This window comes from Apostichopus japonicus, chromosome 2 (assembly GCF_037975245.1).
Source record: "Apostichopus japonicus isolate 1M-3 chromosome 2, ASM3797524v1, whole genome shotgun sequence".
Lineage (NCBI taxonomy): Eukaryota > Metazoa > Echinodermata > Holothuroidea > Aspidochirotida > Stichopodidae > Apostichopus > Apostichopus japonicus.
The window spans coordinates 29,373,998-29,393,578 of record NC_092562.1 but is presented as its reverse complement, the minus strand read 5'-3'; the positions used below and the strand labels follow the sequence as shown (position 1 = coordinate 29,393,578).

General features: G+C 36.5%; 1 long non-coding RNA gene across 1 annotated transcript; it reads left to right on the top strand.

Annotated features, from left to right (window-relative positions):
• The first annotated feature begins 15,790 nt into the window (after positions 1-15,790).
• LOC139955403 (uncharacterized) lies at positions 15,791-18,739 on the top strand. The gene is made up of 3 exons (XR_011788649.1): positions 15,791-16,287; positions 17,188-17,250; positions 18,030-18,739. It is a non-coding gene; the product is annotated as an uncharacterized lncRNA (long non-coding RNA).
• Positions 18,740-19,581: the final 842 nt, after the last annotated feature.

Genomic DNA, 19,581 nt, shown 5'->3' with positions numbered 1-19,581 from the left:
CAGTCATGAACAGATAATTGACAAACATGGCATTAATGGTATATTCATTTGCTTCTAAGTTTCGATTTTTTTTTTGTAGATTTTAAAATCACCATTTCACAAAGTATGAATTTTATATTCAGACTAAGGTAATAACAGAACAAATAAAAAAATGTCATTATATTATATTGAGGGGTCAACTAGTGAATTTTTGTAATTGTCTTGAAACTGTTTATGTAACCGTTCAATATTAAGACGAAATTACAAGACAAAGCAAAAACGAGTAATTTTTCGTAGTGGCTTGTCTTAAGACAACTATACCTTCGTTTTAATACAAGGGTAAATCATTAATGTTTCAATGTGTAAAGGATCTGTCCGAGATTGTCATGAAGCTGACAACCAGACGATCAACTGACTACATGACGATGACCTTACATATCCCAAAATGTTCGGAAAAATAACAAGACCATGTTGGTAGCGAATAATACTCCTCTGGTCTCAGAGTGTTTAGTATATTACTCGTATTGTAACGCCGTTAGTTGCTGTATTGACTAACACACTATGTTTGTCATATCATGGCACTTGTAAATGTCCGCCACGTGGCCACGTGAAGAATCGTCGACTGGTCAACGTTTTGCCGCTTTTTCAGTTGCGTAGGTTTCAGTCAGGAAAAAGTCGACATACACAACAACTGTGTATTATAGACTGGTAGACAGCAGTGTGACGCGGTTCTCGACCAAAACTGCCTATCGTGAAATAACGTTAACTAAGTGTTCAAAAGTTTTGTCAAGCTTACACTGGACATTGAAGAAGGCCCATTGCCCTAGGCTATGGCCCATTCAGGCTATAGCACTGCAGTATAGCTAGGCTAGGCCTAACGTTGCTCGTTAAATCTTCAACACAGTACAGACTGTAGCCTGTTTACTACCCAATATGGCGGATAGCCATGTAGGCTAGGGCCTAGCCTAGGCCTAGGCAATTGCTAGCCACAGGTTTACAGAAAGATTCACTTGCACTTGCAAATTCCTTCCATTTCACCATAGGTAACACAATATCTTAACCCCTACATGTTAATGAAAGGTGGAAGTTGTGTTCCCAAATCATGCTTCTAAGTTCTTGTTCAACACCATATGGTAAAGTCTAGCCTAAGTTATACTTTCCCAGCAAACACAAAAATGTTTTTAAAATATCAGGAGAATATTTGAACAAATTCTATGATAACGTTATAAATGATGTTATTAAAACGTAAATGGTGAGTCGCTAGAATAGCAGGATAACGTTTTCACAACGTTTTATATAAGGCTCTTTCGATGTCAGCACAACGTTTTTAAGATGTTGCAGAAAATGTTGAAAAGACAGTATAACATTTAAAAAAGAATAAAGATAATGCTATAAAATTACCTTATCAAACATTAAGTGTTGAGTCACTAGCATAGCAGGATAACGTTTTCACAAAGTTTTAAACAACGTTATTTCGTTGTCAGCAAAACGTTTTCAAAATGTTGCAGGAAATGTTGTTAAGGCATAATAACATGTTCAAAAATGTTATGGCAACGTTATAAAAGAATGCTTTGAAAACATTAAATGTTCAGTCGCTAGAATAGCAGGATAGCATTTTCACAACGTTTTATATAACATTATTTCGATGTCAGCACAATGTTTCAAAAAATTTCAGTAAAAGTTGTAAAGACGTTAAAGTAATGTTAGTATAACGTTATAGAAAATTTCATAACATCTAAATGCATTTCCAAAACTTCTGTGAGTACTTTAGACGGGTTATTCGAGTTGCGATTGTAATGAAACATGAGATTCAGAATGGTTGGCACTGTCTGGTGCTTCCAACACTATCAGAAAATAGTTAATAAGACTTGAATGCTTTCTGTCAATTTATTGTAATAAAGCACAAATCATGACATTCTCAGAGAAAGCACATGTAATAGAATATAATTATCACTCTGAAGATCCACCATCTTCTTCCAATGAAGTTCTTTTCCTCTTCTGTGCCAAAGAAATTTGTCTCTGTTTGGAACCAAGAAAAACAAAACATGATTGGTATAGAGTAACACACTGTGAAATGTGGATTGTATATTTGGTTTTGCCTTCAAACATTACATGCCAAATTTTTAAAGCTTTCTTCATACTATGACATAGTAGTACTTAAGGTACTTAACAAGGTACTTAAGGTACTTAACAAACATTACATGCCATATTTTTAAAGCTTTCTTCATACTATGACATAGTAGTACTTAAGGGACATAGTAGTACTTAAAGTACTTAAGGTCATGCAACTGGAACAGTGCAAGTGGGAAACACATTCACTTGAACCTAGATCACATTTGACCTATGCCAAATACAAAAGGGGTCCACTTAATATGGAGCGTTCAAAGCCCCATGTATGAAATCTGTCAATTAGTGCTTTATTTGTTTGGAAAATTTGTCAAAATGTTAGCATTTATGTAAGCTTGAAATTGCATTGTGTACCAATAACTATTCTAGAAGTTGCTATATAGTATAAGCAGTAATGTTTAATGGGATTTTAAAACTTGCGTCCACGGGACGCAACATCTTAAAATTGTTGCGTCGGCTCAGTAAAACTTGCGTCTAGGCTGCTGTCCTTCATGAAATAATAATCTTAATAAGATTTGTATGGGTATTTATTATCAATAAAAAGTAATTGTCCAGTCATTAATTTTTACGTCGATAAGTGTCTATCCAGATTTACCATTGTCGAATTTTCGCACATTATATTTGTCGTATTTAAAAAAAAACCTGTAAATTTTCAGTTTTGATCCTCCGAAAGCAAATCTTCGTCACCCTTTCCGTCCGCTGTTGTGCGAGATGATGTATTTCTGTCCCTCACAGCTGTGCTACCGATACAAGCTACTACAATAAGAGCGGCACCGAGGTACTCCGACCACAGAGTAGTCAATCCAAGGAAGGCATACCCACCCAGATATACTAAAAAAAAGTCTCTGACGTCATAACAATGGTGGTGAAGGTCGGTCGTTCAACCTGCACAGCCATAAACACTAATAAACTGCCGAAAAACCAGAAGACTCCACCAGAGGTTAGTTTGAACACCTGTAATACAGAATGGTCCGTTATGTTGCCCCATTGTTGAAATGAAGTACAGAGTGTAATACTGATAGCGACTTCTGCCAATGCTATGAAAAATAAAACTATTTACGGTGAAATGCCATTTTTACCGAGATAGGAACCTATCACACTGGTTGCATATGGGTTCGTAATGACTAGAGACTTTTCTTGTTTTGAATTAATGGACTTCAGCTTTGTCATTTGATTAGCAAAGATAAGCGTTTCATTCGTTCACAACTACAGTTATATCTTATACCAGTACTTTATGAAATTGTGCACCAAGCATAAATGCCTTGAGTAGATGGATAGCCTATTGCAGGTTCTAAACATAACTTGAAGAATGTGAATGAAATGTAAAAAGAAACGTATGGCACTGTATAAGCAGATATACCTGTATTTCCAGGAGGGAGAATTGCCAAACGAATAGAAGAAAGTCTGAATTATATCAATCAATCTGGATATGATAAACATAACAAACAGATTGTTACAACAAACTAATGATATCCCAAAATTGGTAAAAACCATACTAGTATGTTTGAAATTTTATTAAATATTTTCCATATTAATTTAATTTCTTCCCATTATTGACTGTACGAACACACACGCACACACACACACACATATATATATATATATACAACTCATTACGATTTCAATTACATATAAATATATATATATATTTATGTTGAGACTAGTTGAGACTAGTGGAACACTCGTAGTTATTACTCAGAGTTTCACGCGTTGAGCAACTATATATATATATATATATACATATATATATATATATATATATATATATATGTCAAATATCGTCAAATTCCTCGCGCATAGTGATAACCTTTGACCTGAAACTGCTGCTTAGCATGTTGGTGTAACCAGAACAACTATCCCTATTGTTTAAGCGTCTATAATCTTAGCACTGGTCTGTCTGTTGTTTACGACCCTCCACACACACTATTTCGACTGCTGATAGTAAACTACGTTCATACACTTTCTCTTCGAGAATATCAAACGTTGCTGGGCGAGTTGAGCTTCAAAGGTAATTATTCGTATATTGAAGACAATATGTAATGTTTTCCAAGTAATTTGTGTGTTTTACGTATTAAAAACAAGCCCACAGTTCGATTATAGTTTCAATGCTCACTCGGGTGCTCTGTCAAGTTTCACTCGTTTAGTGTAGGCTGGTCTATTTAACATGTGTACGCTGTGTATAGGCTACTGGTCGATTACCGTTAACGTTAAGTGTATGTAGGAATCGTAGCCTTAACGTCGATTAAGTGGGTATAGGAACGTGACTTTTACATCAAATTAAGCGGCTTGAAGTCTGTTATTTGTCATGCTCATTTCTGTTGTAATAATTATATATTGTGTCCGTAACTAAGATGTAAGCTAAACATGAGAACCTGCATGATTCTCATGTGAGTACACGTGTGGAAGTACTTTAGATTGACCAGTTGGGGAAGTATTCAGATTTGAAATTGCGCCCTCAGTAAGATGGCGGTAGTTAAAATGGCCGCGCCCATGTACCGTTAGTGTTTACGATTGCACATATATCTGTATTTAAAGGTAGCCACGACCACTAACCGTTAAAGTACATATGTCTGTATTTATATTGGTATCTTGTTTAATGAACAAACGACATGTTCTGGTTGTATGCATTTAGGAAACCCAGTTTACTTGAGTATAATACTTATCTTACAACAGTTCTACTACAATGTTGACCCATGTGAGTTACACTAGTTTAAGCCAGTACCACATGGTTGTGTCGTTGTTATTCCTACTGTGGGGTTGACTTGTTGAAGTCCCGTTGTTTTAATGAATGAAATCTACACAGGATATGAGTAGGCAGACGTGTCTTATTACAGTCGTAAAGACTATGTCCTCTGTTAATGTATTCAAATTAAGTAGATGGTCTGCGTTGATAGTAATTCTTATTCTCAGTCATCGATGCTATGTTCTTGTGCAATATTTAGGCAACTGTTGGAAGCTGTATAGGTACAACTGGTTAACCTTTTTGTTATGTTTGACCAATTTACAATATTTGACCAATTTGACATATTTTTAATGCTTTTTCTGGTTATGTTTCATTACAGATGCACTTCTAGCTCTGAAGGCCCTAAGTGTGGTCCACCGTTGTCTTTTGTTTTCTGCAAATTATATCTAAAATATTTTGAGTCGCTGGCTCCAATACCCAGCGATACTTGTGAGACCCTTGAATAAAATAATGGAAGCATAAGTTATTGTTCTTGAGTTTATTTGTGTTTGTTAACTCTTGCCATTACATATATATATATATATATATATAAGTAAATAAATAAATATGATATGATATATGTATATATCGTCCCCGTTTTCGCGTAGTGGCGAAAGTGCACTTTTGGCGAAATTGAGTTAAATATTGTTCTTACCTATTTCGAGGGTGAACAATCAGTTGAGCCCGGTTAGAAGTTTTAAAACTGTCTATTTTTCCGTTTTTTCTGACTCATTTTTGACGAATGTCCACCTAAGACCCACTCTCCTTTTTTACATACTGACGAATACTTTAGTCATCATTACAACCACTCAGTAGCACTATTTGTCTAAGGTCCATGCATTTTTGCATATCGACGAATATTACCCTTTGGAACAAGCCGAACATAACAACCATGTCATACTGACTTGAGAACCAACTAACTGCCATTTGAAAACAACCAGGATTATGGCAAGCCGGTAATATTTTTATTATATCCACCTCGTCATTTAATTGATTAATACAGCATTTCATACACGATAGCATAACTCGTGAAAACAGAATGAGGTGTGGTTTAACAATAATATACCTGAATAGTAGCCTAGTGTTAGGATTGCAGTACATTGCGCGAGTAGCTATAGACAGTAGACTGGAGTAACGCTATTTATCTCTACTGAATCGGTGTAACAGTGTGCCTGTCGGTACATTTAATTAGAGTTGTGTGTAAATGAGGAAACAGGTGGTGTAAGTCACTGACGGACATTGATCACAATGGGTGTAACTCGTATAAAAATGATGAATAAATCACTCAAATTTTAATTGTGACCACGAAGACTACAATACCTAGACCAAGGTTAATTCATTTAAGCCATTCTTAGAGTTAGCCTAACCATACCTAAGGATTAAAGGGAAGGAATCCCAAACCATCATAATGAACTTATATCAACAAGATCCTTGTGATAAACTTATCCCTAAAATATCTAAGTCCATTATCTTGCACGGTACGGGAGTAAATTGGTTTTTAAAAGTCGTGGCATGGAGCTATTTTTTGCCAATGTGTAATGTCATAGTGCCACTTGGGATGGTGGGGGGGGGGGGCGATATAATGTAATCTTTTGGTGTCCTGTCTCCTTTTCAATGTGAATGTAAACAGTTCAATAAACAAATACCAGTATAATGACAAATTAAAACATGCAAACGCCAGCTCATTTCCACTTAAGACTTCCTCCAGTCTTCAATTTAATATATAATAAACGTTAAAAATGTAACATCTCTCTAAAGAAGTACGGTTTCTCTTAGCTGTTGGCGGCTTTGCTCATCACGAGCATGACTCTAGCCTAACTTAATATTACCATTTTCTGGCTAAGTAATACCTAGTTACATAGTTGAAGGTCACATACTTTTATATGAAACTTTGGAAGGTACTAGCATAGTTTATACTTAAGTAGTTACTTTGCTACAAAGGACGAGGAGGGGGGGGGGGGCGTTTAGACCGAATTACTAGAAAATCTGTTTAGCAACCTTCAGATTTGAAAGAACCTTGGATGTTTTCTTCCACAAGCTGAGACGTCCAGGGTCATAGGGGAAGTTATACCAGACCTTTTGGAAAAATAAACCAAGTCAGAACATGGACATACAAACCAAATGAACATCACCAAACTGATACACCGTCAGCCCTGGTTTCTATACATTGGGATTATTAACCCATAAAGGTTGCTTGACATAAGAAAGGAGAAGGCACTTGCTGTTCCAGAACGGAAGTTACAAGCCGCTCGAAGAATCCACATCCATATCAAACGTTTGATTAATCCATGATATTGTGTCTCATTAAGATTATAAGGAAAGAATTATATCAATGGGTCTTTTTCTTGACTTTTCAAGTGCGTTAATACTGTCTTGCCAAATCAATTAATGAAGGTTCTTTTACGATTTATCAAAGAAACATGGCTTATTCATTGGCTGAAACAATTTCTTCAAGGATGGCCCAGACAAGTAAGGTTGCATAAAGGGATATCGGAAATATTGGAAATAAAAGTTGGTGTGCCTTGGGGGGGGGGGGTCCATTATATGCTATATTATTTACTATATATACTGATGAAGTTAGGTCAAACTCACACATTTCTATAACAAAATATGCCGATGATACTGCTGTATCATGCACAATTCATAAGAGCTCTGTTGAAACTGACCAATGACATTTTCAGTGTTCTGTAAATGACATAGTTCCAACATGTGAACGCAAGACTTCATTGCGTAACCCCCCCCCCCCCCCCAAAAAAAAAAAAAAAATTAAAGGAAATTCGTTTTTTGAAAATAAACCATAAAACATGAAGGTCTCATTCTATCAAGGTCGCAACGTATTATTACTATTGGTGGATCTGATGTGGCTAGAACCTCCAAAACTGAGTATTGGGAGTATACAGCGACGACAATTTGACCTTTTCTTGCAAAGCATCAAGGTATTAAAGAAGTATATTATATAGTATCTAGTGTGGCTAACGATGTGTCTTTTTTAGCCAAAATGCTAAGGAAAATGTTTTCAATACTATTATACAACCTGGCACATATGATCTATACAGTGCCTGTCTGGTACCATTTTATATTGCAAAAAAAAGCAAAGAAAAGAAGAATGTAGTTTCTTAAATACACATCAGCTATATTAATTTAGAATACAATATACTTTTAGAAAAAGTAAATGCTGCTGCAAGACCTGAGTTTACAAGAATGGCTTATAAGATTTACAGTGATCAGAATAACCTTTTGTATACTGTACTAAAAAGTCTCCTGCACAAATCGAGCAGAAATCTAAGAAATCCCCACAAAATACCGAACGTAAGTTTACAGCAACTCATTTATTTACCGTGCTGCTTTATACATTCCATTCGAGCCCTTAGAATGTTTGTTGTAGTCTGTTTGTTATATCGTTTTATGTATTAACTTTTGTATTAGTAGATGTATTTTATATGATATCCTATCATCTTGACATTTTCTCCCCTTTTATATTAGTTATTCTTGGACTGTTTGGTATTCTATCATCTTAAAAAAAAAAAAAAAAAAAAACTTTTATACGAGTTATTCTTCTTGTTGAGGTATTATATGACTCCTCTCTATAAATTTTATATGTATACTGCAAGGAAATAAAAAGAAGGAACAACATATACTACAGTACAACTTGGAAACACTTGAGCAATGGCACAGTTGTTCCCTTCTTTAAATCTGAGGATTCACACGAGGTTGGGTTGGATATGATGAATGTGCCTGTGAGCGTAATAAGTTTTTATATGTATACTGGAAGGAAATAAAAAGAAGGAACAACATACTATAGTACAACTTGGAAACACTTGAACAATGGCACAGTTGTTGGGTTGGATATTATGAATGTGCCTGTGAGCGTAAGAAAATTTCACATTCCGTTTAAGGCCGGGATAGTATAGTGGAAAAGCTTCCCAAATCGTTTAAATGATACTTAGAAACTATTGTCAGAGACATTTCACGTAATACACTAACTTGAAAATGAAGAATTGCACACAATTTTCCGTAGTCTGTGTGCTTTATAAGAGTTCCCACTTAACAGATTACGCCACTGGAACTATTATTTTTGCAACTGCATATGTTCACATTTCATCATATACCTTGTCTTTTTTATACATTGCAACAAAACGTGGGCGTTCTTTTTAAAATTAATAAGACCAATATACCACCCTTTCAACAGTCGGCTCTCCTTGCCTTATATACCACCTCCCCTCGTCATATCCGACTCCATCCATGCCACTCAAGAAAAACATACTAAAACACGTATGTTGATACCTGCGTATAACCCATTCCTTGTCTATTTTATACATTAAAGTAAACCGTGGACGTTCTTTTTTAAAATTAATAAGACCAATGTACCACCCCTTCGATTATTTTCTTCTATCGTAAGGTTATTCCACCTACCCCCCTTCCTCTCCCCATGTGACAGTGAACATTCACGGTGTACCATACGGCTACTACACACAAAAGTGACGAATACTAGTCTGTGACAGGACGAAACTTCAAAATTTAGTTCTAGCATAGTGACGAATGTGAAACGAATGTCTAAAATTAAAGGAAAATGACATGACATAACGACGAATATGTTTACACTAAAATTACCACTTTGTTAGAAATTTTTCGATCAGCAACAAACATGAAAACTCAAAGTTATATTTGTTATATTTAAAATATTGACAACTTTCGGTACAAAAGATCCTTTTTTAATTACGCTATACTAAAGTCAAAATGTGAAAATCTTTAGAGCGCGTTTTCTCAAAACTCACATTTTGAACATTCGTCACTACGCCAGAACGGGGACGATATGATATACAGCGAGAAAATGGTACAGAAACCAGATGGACTATACCAAAGTATACGCACTATCTGTATCATGTATAGACAAATGTTGAATGAATTGTGGTCTAACTCTGTGGTCTTACCATTTCCACCGCTCATTCCGCTGCTGGGAAAAAAGTAACTAAATTTGTTTAACCTATGTCGAGATCGAAATGTTTACTAACTTTGGTTTCACATGTAAAATAACAGTAACAAGTACTTTTCTGTCCTTTTAAAACTGATATGTTCATTCTGTAAATTTTGGAATGTATGTAACGGATGCTGCAACCGATGATCACAGAAACAGTTTACGACCAGTGCTCGTTTTGGACTCCTTCAAAGTTACCCCGCCAGCCTCCTTGAATAGTTACATATGCTGAAAATATAGGCAGGTTTAGTCGAGAACCGCGTCACACTGCCGTCTACCAGTCTATAAGACACTGTTGTTGAGTATGGTGCATTTGTCGTGACTGAAACCTACGCAACTTAATAGCGGCAAAACGTTGACCAGTCGTTGTTTGAGGACACGCACATTGACCGACTGTCAACGATTCTTCACGTTGCGACGGTCGAGTTGCTTTGTTTTTCGTTCACTCGGGCAGCTCGCGCAACATAAAAAGCATTAACTCAAAAGGTTTCTGTTGGTGTGAAAATAACGAGAATTCGTTGGTCAAATGTAGGGAATACCCCGAAAGAGCATCCGGCGTTTTGGGCATCAATACATTACTCAGAATATGAGATACCATAGTACGGACATTTACAAGTGCCATGATATGGTGGCATACTCCAATTAGAGTCTATATCCATCCGCCCGATTGTTCTCCTTCAGGAAAAGTGCCACAAAGCAGCAGGAGAAAATCTTTTTTGACTTGTTATCAGTGGCGTAGGAAGGTACTTTTGAGTGGGGGGGGGGGGCTGAAGAATGATGGCCGGCCTGGGGGAGGGGCCTAAGGGGAGGGGGTGTCCCCCTCCCCTTTGGAATTTTTTGCATTTCCAGGTAGCCTCAGATGCAGTTTGGTGCAATATAGCACACTTCAACACCTACTCCATTTTGTAAACTTAATTTTGTATTTTCACCAGGCCTTAGATGCAATTTGGTGCTCCAAATGAGATTTTTTTTCTCATTTGGAAATGAAAAAGGGGTTTTTTGACTTGCGAAGCGGGGGGGGGGGGGGCGGAATGATACTTCCGCCCCTCCACATTTTTCACTGGGGGCTGGCACCCCCCAGCCCCCCGGTTCCTACGCCCTTGCGTGTTATCAATCACGATTTGTTTTTTTGTGGCTTACATGTTGAAGAACATGAATGGTAGTACATGTGGGGCAAAAATTGGGTCAATTGAGGCAATTTTAGACCCCTTTAGGCTTCCCAGGAGCAGCGTACGAAAATTGTATACTACTAAGTGAAGAGGTTGTTTACAAGTGGCGAAAACATCCGGCTCTGATAGCAAAAAATCTGCTCGGTCATAGTACAAAAATTTGATAGTGCCATGAAAGGCCAACTCGTCAGCTATCCGGTGATGGGTAGCGTTTAGCTAGTGAGACCACATTACTTTTGTGATTTAGTGTGTAAGTCAATGGGACTATTAATAGGCGTATGCTACCATATGTCATGCCAGTTGCTATCATTTGGCGTGTAGTGTTTGTCACTTAACAGCCTCTACCAATGCTCTACAGCGGGCTTGAAAACTGACAAAAACAATTGTGTTAGTCAATACAGCAACTAATGGCAGTACATGACCTACATGAAAAAGGAACAAGTGTGTAAAAATTGGGTCAATTGAGGCAACATAGACCTCTATAGGCTTCCCAGGAGCAGCGTACGAAGTTGTTTACTAATAAGTGAAAAATTTATAGTGTTATGTCAAATGTGCCTTTAACGGGCGTACGCTACCTTAATCGAAAATGTCAAATTATCATTTTAAGTGCTTGAAGTCCCAATTTTGGACCAGAGTAGCTGATATGGTGTGTAAAAATGATTTTCAAGAAAACGTCTTAAAATTTAACGCTTGGGTGATTTTTAAGCATAAATTAGTATTAGAGCCTAAAAGCACCACAAAGAGTGGTTCTATACATGAGACTAGAACAGCCTTCTGAGTATGTCTGATCAGTTTTTCCTTCCCAAAAAACTATTGGGTCATTAAGCCATGACCTACTTAAAGCTTCTGTACTTTGATTCTGCCTTCAACCTGCTAAGAAGGTGCCAAAATGCACGAAATTCAAAATCATTCTGAATCAGACCAAAATTAATTTCTGCAGTGTGTGTGTGACGTGAACGACTAAGTTCAGTGAAATTTGACATCTTTGTGCACCTAAAGTACATGGTAATCATATTTCATGTTATTTTTGCTAAAGTCGGAAGTGAATGATGTTTAACTATAAGGACAAAAGCTCAGTTCAGTGCATGACATACCCATAATGTTGTTAGCTTAGGCCTAGGTCTCAGGTTCACAATGGCGTTACGTTAGTATCCTAGACCAAGTATAAACCAGCTGTAGCACAACGTTGTATGATATCTGTATCCTAACTGGTGTGGCTAATGAGTGCTAATACCTTGCACAGAGAATGTTTTGACTCTTATTTAGCAAATAATCCACAAAGGTGTGCCATTTCCTGCTCCTGCATATGTGCATCAAGTTTTTGTTTTGTTTAGCCTACTCACTGTCATTTATTTTCTGTTGTTTTGTCAATTTTCAGAGAAAGTTGATGTGCTAAGTCATCAGCATTCACAGCTATATGCTTTGATAGGGTGTGGTATCAATAGACTTCAACTAGTTAGATGAGGTAACAGCACATCCTCAACAACTCTGACAGCAAAAGAGATATAGTGATGCTCCAATGGGAGATCAACTGTAGTAACTACAGGAACCAGTGCTTGCCAACAATGGAGAATAGGGCAATTTGTCGTTGTTGTTCTTTTCCGAGCAACATATTTGAATGTTTTATCATCCACCTCTCTTCCCCTATAACTGTATTTAATACAATTTAACAACCTATGCCCAACCTTTAACTGGACATGTTATTGAGGTTAACAGTGTATCCAGATAGCATTTCAGTAAGCTATCTTTTAGACTACCGTACATACTGTTACAATGAGGCTGTGGCTTACAAATCCCGTGGATCTAGCGTTTGGCAAAGAACACCTTCAATTCTCTTCTTTTATTCCTAGTAACTCAACAGTTGCACTAGAGTGACATGAAATATCAGTTCAACATGTTCCAAAGAGTTCAGGAATACATTGGGGTATGTCCTGTAGGTCAGTTTGGGAGGAATCAGCTGGGCTAAACAAAAGTAGTTTTCATCACTTTTTAGAACCAGTTACGAAAAAGCCCCCCCCCCCCCCCACTCCCCCCTTCTCTGGATGATGTTGCTGCAGGTAGGGCAAGCCAGACCAAGTAGACGGTGATCAGGGATACCAATAAAACCTGCAAGAATCATAAATGCACCCAAATTGGTCCAGCTTATCAATATTGTTGACTGGAAATGTTGCTGCAGACGTAGACATGGTTACTGCCTACACAGTATTTCTCATATGTGTATTAACACACTGCACCGTAAATACTGAAATCGCTGATAATACATCTTTACGGACTCAAAATGATAATTGCATAACATTCTGTAGTGGTTTATATTGTGACGTGTACAAAATTGTGACGTCTACAAAGTAACATTTTGAAATTTAAAAAAATCATTTATCACTTTAAAGTGGCATACTCCTTTTAGAGTCTATATCCATCAGCCCGATTGTTCTTCTTCGAGGAAAAGTGCCAAAAAGCAGCGCGAGAAAATATATTTTGACCTAATGTCAAAAATGATCTAGTTTTGTTGTGACTTGCCTGTTGAAGAACATGAATGGAAGAACATGTGGTGAATAATATGGGTTAATTGAGGAAATTTTAGACCCCTTTAGGCTTCCCAGGAGCAGCGTACGAAAATTGTATACTACTAAGTGAAGATAGCAAAAATTCTGCCCCGTCATGGTACAAAAATTGATAATGTCATGAAAGGCCAACTCGTCAGCTCTCCGGTGATGGGTAGCGTTTAGCTAATGAGATCTTCTCTCTAGACTGAGAGACCACATTGCTTTTGTGGTTTAGTGTGTAAGTCAATGGGTCTATTACTGGGCGTATGCTACCATATGTCATGTCAGTTGCTATCATTTGGCGTGTAAAGTTTGTCATTTAACAGCCTCTTTCAATGCTATACAGCGGGCTTGAAAACTGACAAAAAAGTGTGTTAGTCAATACAGCAAGTAATGGCGGTACATGAGCTATATAAAAAAAGGAACAAGTGTGAAATAATCATCAGATAACATATTAATAAAAAAGAAAAATAGATTAAAGTTGAATATTAAGCAACATTTATTTCACTAATGACACTTTTTACAAAACGAGAAAATACTAATATAATTGAGACCAGAGGAGTATTATTCGCTACCAACATTGTCTTGTTATTATTTCGAATAGTTTGGGATATGTAATGACATCGTCATGTTGTTAGTTGATCGTCTGGTCGTCAGCTTCATGAACATTTTCGGACGGATCCTTTACACATTGAAACATTAATGATTACACCCTTGTATTAAAACGAAAGAAGTTGTCTCAAGACCAAAAGCCACTACGAAAAACTACCGGTTACTGCTTTGCCTTGTAATTTGGTCTTAATATTGAATAGCCGCATAAACCGTTTTTAGACAGTTACGAAAAGTTTTCAATAGTTGACCCCTCAATTTAATGATATTCAGATATTAGATCAAAGTGGATTATGGACAGATTGACCGATCGGAGTATTTGTCGATAATTATTACAATAAGCTATCGGTTCAATTTTTTTCTTACATAAAACAGAGAAACTGCTAAGTTATAACGATGCACCAATACCTGCAAACAGTCGAACATAACATTAATGCAGCTTAGCAAAAGTTTGAAAACATTACAAGTTGTCATTTCTTTTGTTTTTAATGCTATTGTTATTACTTAGTCTGAATACCAAACTCATACAATGTGATATGGTGGTTCAAAAATTATTATTATGTGTTAGGCTTTATTTCTTGTTACTCCAGAGGTTTACGTTACATCCTATACTAAGAAGCAAGAGAACAAGTTATTGGGATAGTTTTAACAACGCACGTGTCATAAGTATGCCCCCAGTTCTGTCAAATTGCAAATCCGCTTTGGATTTCGATACAAATGAATACACCACTAATGCCATGTATGTCTATTTCTGTTCATGACTGTTATGTTTACAATGTGTTTGACACACATTGTTTGATTATTTCAATTGGAAATTGGGGAAATTCTTCGTGAAGCATTGTTTCGATTTCTTCCTTTGTATCCACTCTCTTACTCAGTAGTTTTTGTTGTGGGTCTTCGCTCCATTTCACGGTGTTATCTTTCACGCTAAAGAAGCAGTTCCCTTTGTAATGCGAAATGCGTAGAATACTATTGAATTGGTTCGATGGATCCGCAAAATCACGTTCGGTACTCTCGAAGAAATACGAAACGGTTACCAAGTTGGTAACCTCCATCTCTGCAAACCTGAACCAATCGTTTTCATCGCTCCGTGATTGGTGCAACCATTCCACAATGCCGTCTGCTCTCCGAACGTACTTGTACTTTAAAAACGAGACGGAGTATATTTCGGATTCCCTCCCAAAGTTGAACGGGATAGCTGTAAACGTCGGAAACACACAGCCAACATCTACTACATGTTTGCTGCCCTGAGATGCCAAGTCATGCACGATGACTCCAACATGTCCTTGACCCAAAACGTTCATTGGGAAAAAGTCCGTTTTATAGCCAAGCGAATCAAGTAAACACTTGAAAAAGGTCTGGATGGTTTCGCACGTGCCGCCATACTTCTTAAACATGTGTTCTTTGATGAGAGAGAAGGATGGTCTGTGTCTATCCTTCGAGGGAATGCTACATCTATAGACCGATTGAAAGGGTATTGTTTGGTGCATAGTATAAATGAGTTTGTCTAAGAAAGCCAGTTTGTCATCGAGTAGTTTTTGCGAGAAGTCTGTCATGGATAAAACATTTTCAATGAATGTATGAGCCTCTTTTTCGGTGAGATGATACGCAGCAGCTTCTTGTTGGTAACCTTTGACGTCTGACATTTTCTGAGGCCTGTAAGGTAAGGGAACGATTTGAAAAGAAATGAAGGGCTGATGACGTGCTTTCACAGTCAAGTAAAGTTCGTTGTTGTTGTCCACTACTTTTACATATGAAGTCCTGCCATGCAGTGTCTTCAAAGTGAAACTATGCGCAAGCGTTTTGCAAACGTGAATTCGACCCATCAGAGTTTCGTAGAACATTGGTTACCCATTGAATTCTATCATTTTTATTATGTTACACTTGTATAGTGTCAGCCATAAGACAGTTTGGCAGTATCAAAGTCCAAAGTAGCTCTCTGATATCGAACGGAAAGTTAAGATTCGTGAAAAGTAACTGAAACGAGATTTCATCCAACGTAAGCATTTACCGACAAGCGTTAGTTAAGAAATTACATATTGGAGAAACATTATATTTGACTACTGCTTGATCTAACTGATATTTCTGTTATGCTGTTTGCGGATGGTTTTTTCTGTCATTTGAATCGTATCATTATTTTAGTGAAACTTGATTGTCTCAATGGTAAGAACATAAAGGGAATCCCTATCACTTATTGAAACTATGGATTATTTGAAAGATTAGTTAAATTAACAAAGATGTATTTTTCAAAGAAATATTTTGGAAGGTAAGTTGGTAAAGTATTGGCTGCTTTGGTATAAATATTTGGATTTATCTATAAGCTTATTTTGACTGGAATCGATTTTGCGTCGATATCTTTTATTGTTTTTCTCTGTCTACATGTACAAGTATGTCTTTTGATGGTCTGTTGTATGAATTATTCACGAGCAGTACAGAGCAAATAACGGAATAAAGAAACATCATTTGCATATGCCGTGTTCCTTAACTATCAGCGTCATTAAATTACCATCATCATCAGATGCTTAACAAGAACGTTAGTCTAAATTTTTTCCTGGTAGCTTGGTTCGTTTACGATAATATCACCTCAGACGTTAACTTAAAGCACATGCTCAGTGATGCATAACAACACTCATGATCTCTGAATGCAAATTTGCAAATATGGAAATGTTAATTATCGGATCGGAGTTCTTAGGAACAATTTTTTAAACATTTACTGTAATGTATACTTAGTATTCCCAATCATGGTAGACAAAGAACGAAAAGTGGATGCAAGACTAATTTAATTAGACTAATTAAATACCACAATGTGTATCGACAAATGTAACTCCACATTGCATGGGAATCAACATGAAAGTTACGTGAACATTATATCCTCCTTCTTTGTTTCACCAATAATTAACCCATTTCCGAAATCAGGTTATAAGGCAACATGTAACATAAAATGCGTGATGGTTTGATATTACTATTGTTGTTCGTAAAATGCAGTCAAATTAAGCAATGTTTGGACTGGTCTCTAATTCATCATGAAATTAAATGCCAGTGTTTCTGTCTTACACTATTCAGGATACCTGCAGATATCTAATATATTACTTTAACTTGAAGTCTCATGAAAACAGAACAAATAAGGTATTTACAAATATAAGCCTCTACATATATATTAAAATAGCCCAAGTGTTTACATACTAACCAATTTTCAAGTTTACTGCTTTATTTTGTTATAACCCAGAACTCTTGATGTGATATTGCAAGAATTTTAAAGCCTAAACAAGCAGACACGCGACTATTAAGTGACTTTATTACTGAAATTTAATTTTAGTGTTCAGGTCAATTCTGCTAGTTAAATGTATGTGTTTTCCAATTAAAGTTAATATGAACTCAAACAGTATCTAGTTAAATTCATAGTCAACTTGTCGAAATGATTAAGCGCGTATGTTAAAAGAAAATTCCGTTTCCAAATGTTTTGTCTTTTTGAAGATTGTATTGATTAACTCATTATCTCGTAGTTCTACAACATTTCCAAACATCTGCATGACATAATAGCAGTCAGCTGTTGTTCAATATTTAAACCGCATTTTATGAACAATTTTAAGGCAGATAAAGCGAGATTAAGGTGAGAATTAGGTCTGAAACTTGCCAAATAGGGGAATAATTACATCCATGGAGACATTCCTTAACTATGCATGGAAGTAAACGATATATGCTTAAAATAAAATCCTGAACTTTTTCTTAGTGGATTAAATATAAAATAAATTTTAAGGAGTAAGATAATATCGACCGATTAAACCTACCCAAATATTCGAGTTAGAGAGCCCGTTTTCTAAAATATCAATCATTGAATGATAAGAAAATTAAAAGTAATTATTACCTGTCTCACTGTCGAAGTAACGTCTCTTATCTTTCAATAGTTACTTTTTTATCGCTGCTGAACCTCTCTGCGGAACTTGAACGTTTGAAGTGGCTGCAAATTAAAAATATTAATTATATCATCTCTTCTTGGATGGGTTTTATGCCGAGTAAAATAACTGACGAAGAATTGGTCTTCCGATTGGGTTATGAATATTCATTGGTAAAATGCTCACTACATGATTGGACAGTTTATGGTGCCATTACTATTCCTCGAAGTGTGAAAGGTGTAGCATGTTGAGGTCAGAAAGGCTTCGTAAATCAGCGATAAGTGCTAACCAGCATCAAGTCAGCAAATATAATTACATAGTTCGTGAGTTGACAAGATCGGACTCCCGGTGCCTCGGGTACAGTGTACAGATAACAGATCTTGCCAAGGGGGTGTGGTCTATGAAAGTAAGCTAGGGAAACTACGGCAATTACACATATTTTCCAAACTCCAATAAAGATGAAAAGTCCCAATTCATTTCTGTTGAATTATTCTCAGTCTCTTTCCTCTTTCAATGTCAATGTAATGTTATCAATAAGTCGTAGAACTTGAACTGGAGAAAATGAAAGAAAATTATTATTAGACTTCTGATTAAAGAGCTTATCGGGATCTCAGAAAAGTTTCCTTTGCTTAGAAATTTGGCCTGTAGCCTTAGTAGTGAATCCAAAATCTTTCCAAGAAGCTCCATCTACGTACGCACCAAACATCTATGACCAAATTAGTTTAAATAACAGGGTACAGATAACATATCTTGCTAAGGGCGGGAGGGGTAGGGTGGGGGCGGGGAGAAACAGGTTTTCCAAACTCCAATAAAGATGAAAAGTCCCAAATCATTTCTGTTGATTTATTCTCAGTCTCTTTCGTCTTTCCTCTTTCAATGTTAATGTAATGTTTTCAATAAGTCGTAGAACTAGTAAAAAATTTGTTTACATAACAGGGTACAGATAACATATCTTGCTAAGGGAGTGGGTATGGGGCGAGGAGATCTTTGAAAGTAAGGCAAGGAAAACCTAGAAATGACACAGGTTTTCCAAACTCCAATGAAGATGAAAAGTCCCAATTCATTTCTGTTGATTTATTCTCAGTCTTTTTCGTCTTTCAATATCAATTTAATGTTATTGATAAGTTGTGTGAACTTAAACAGGAGAAAATTAAAAAACAAAATAACACGAGACCCTTCTGAGTAAAGAGCTTATCGGGATCTCAGAATGGTTTCCTTTGCTTAAGTTGAAATCTTGCATAAGGTTAATTGTATCGTTACAGTTTTATGATGAAACCTATCAATGTTGAATGGCAGTTTATACGACAAGCAAAAAATATATGACCATGATAGAGATCAATAAAAAAAAAACAAACATTGGTGATATAATGTTTGATAGATTATGATCAGGTTTCTCTTAAGCATTTGTTCTTTTACATGTCTCTGGCTGACATATGGCTACCCATTTGATGCGGTACTCGTTAAATGTACACAACGTGTTTCATTGGTACAATGACAGGAAGCTCGCCCTCAACCCCTGCAGTCATGGCGCTACCCTCTTGCTCGATGTTGTTTTGCATTTCAT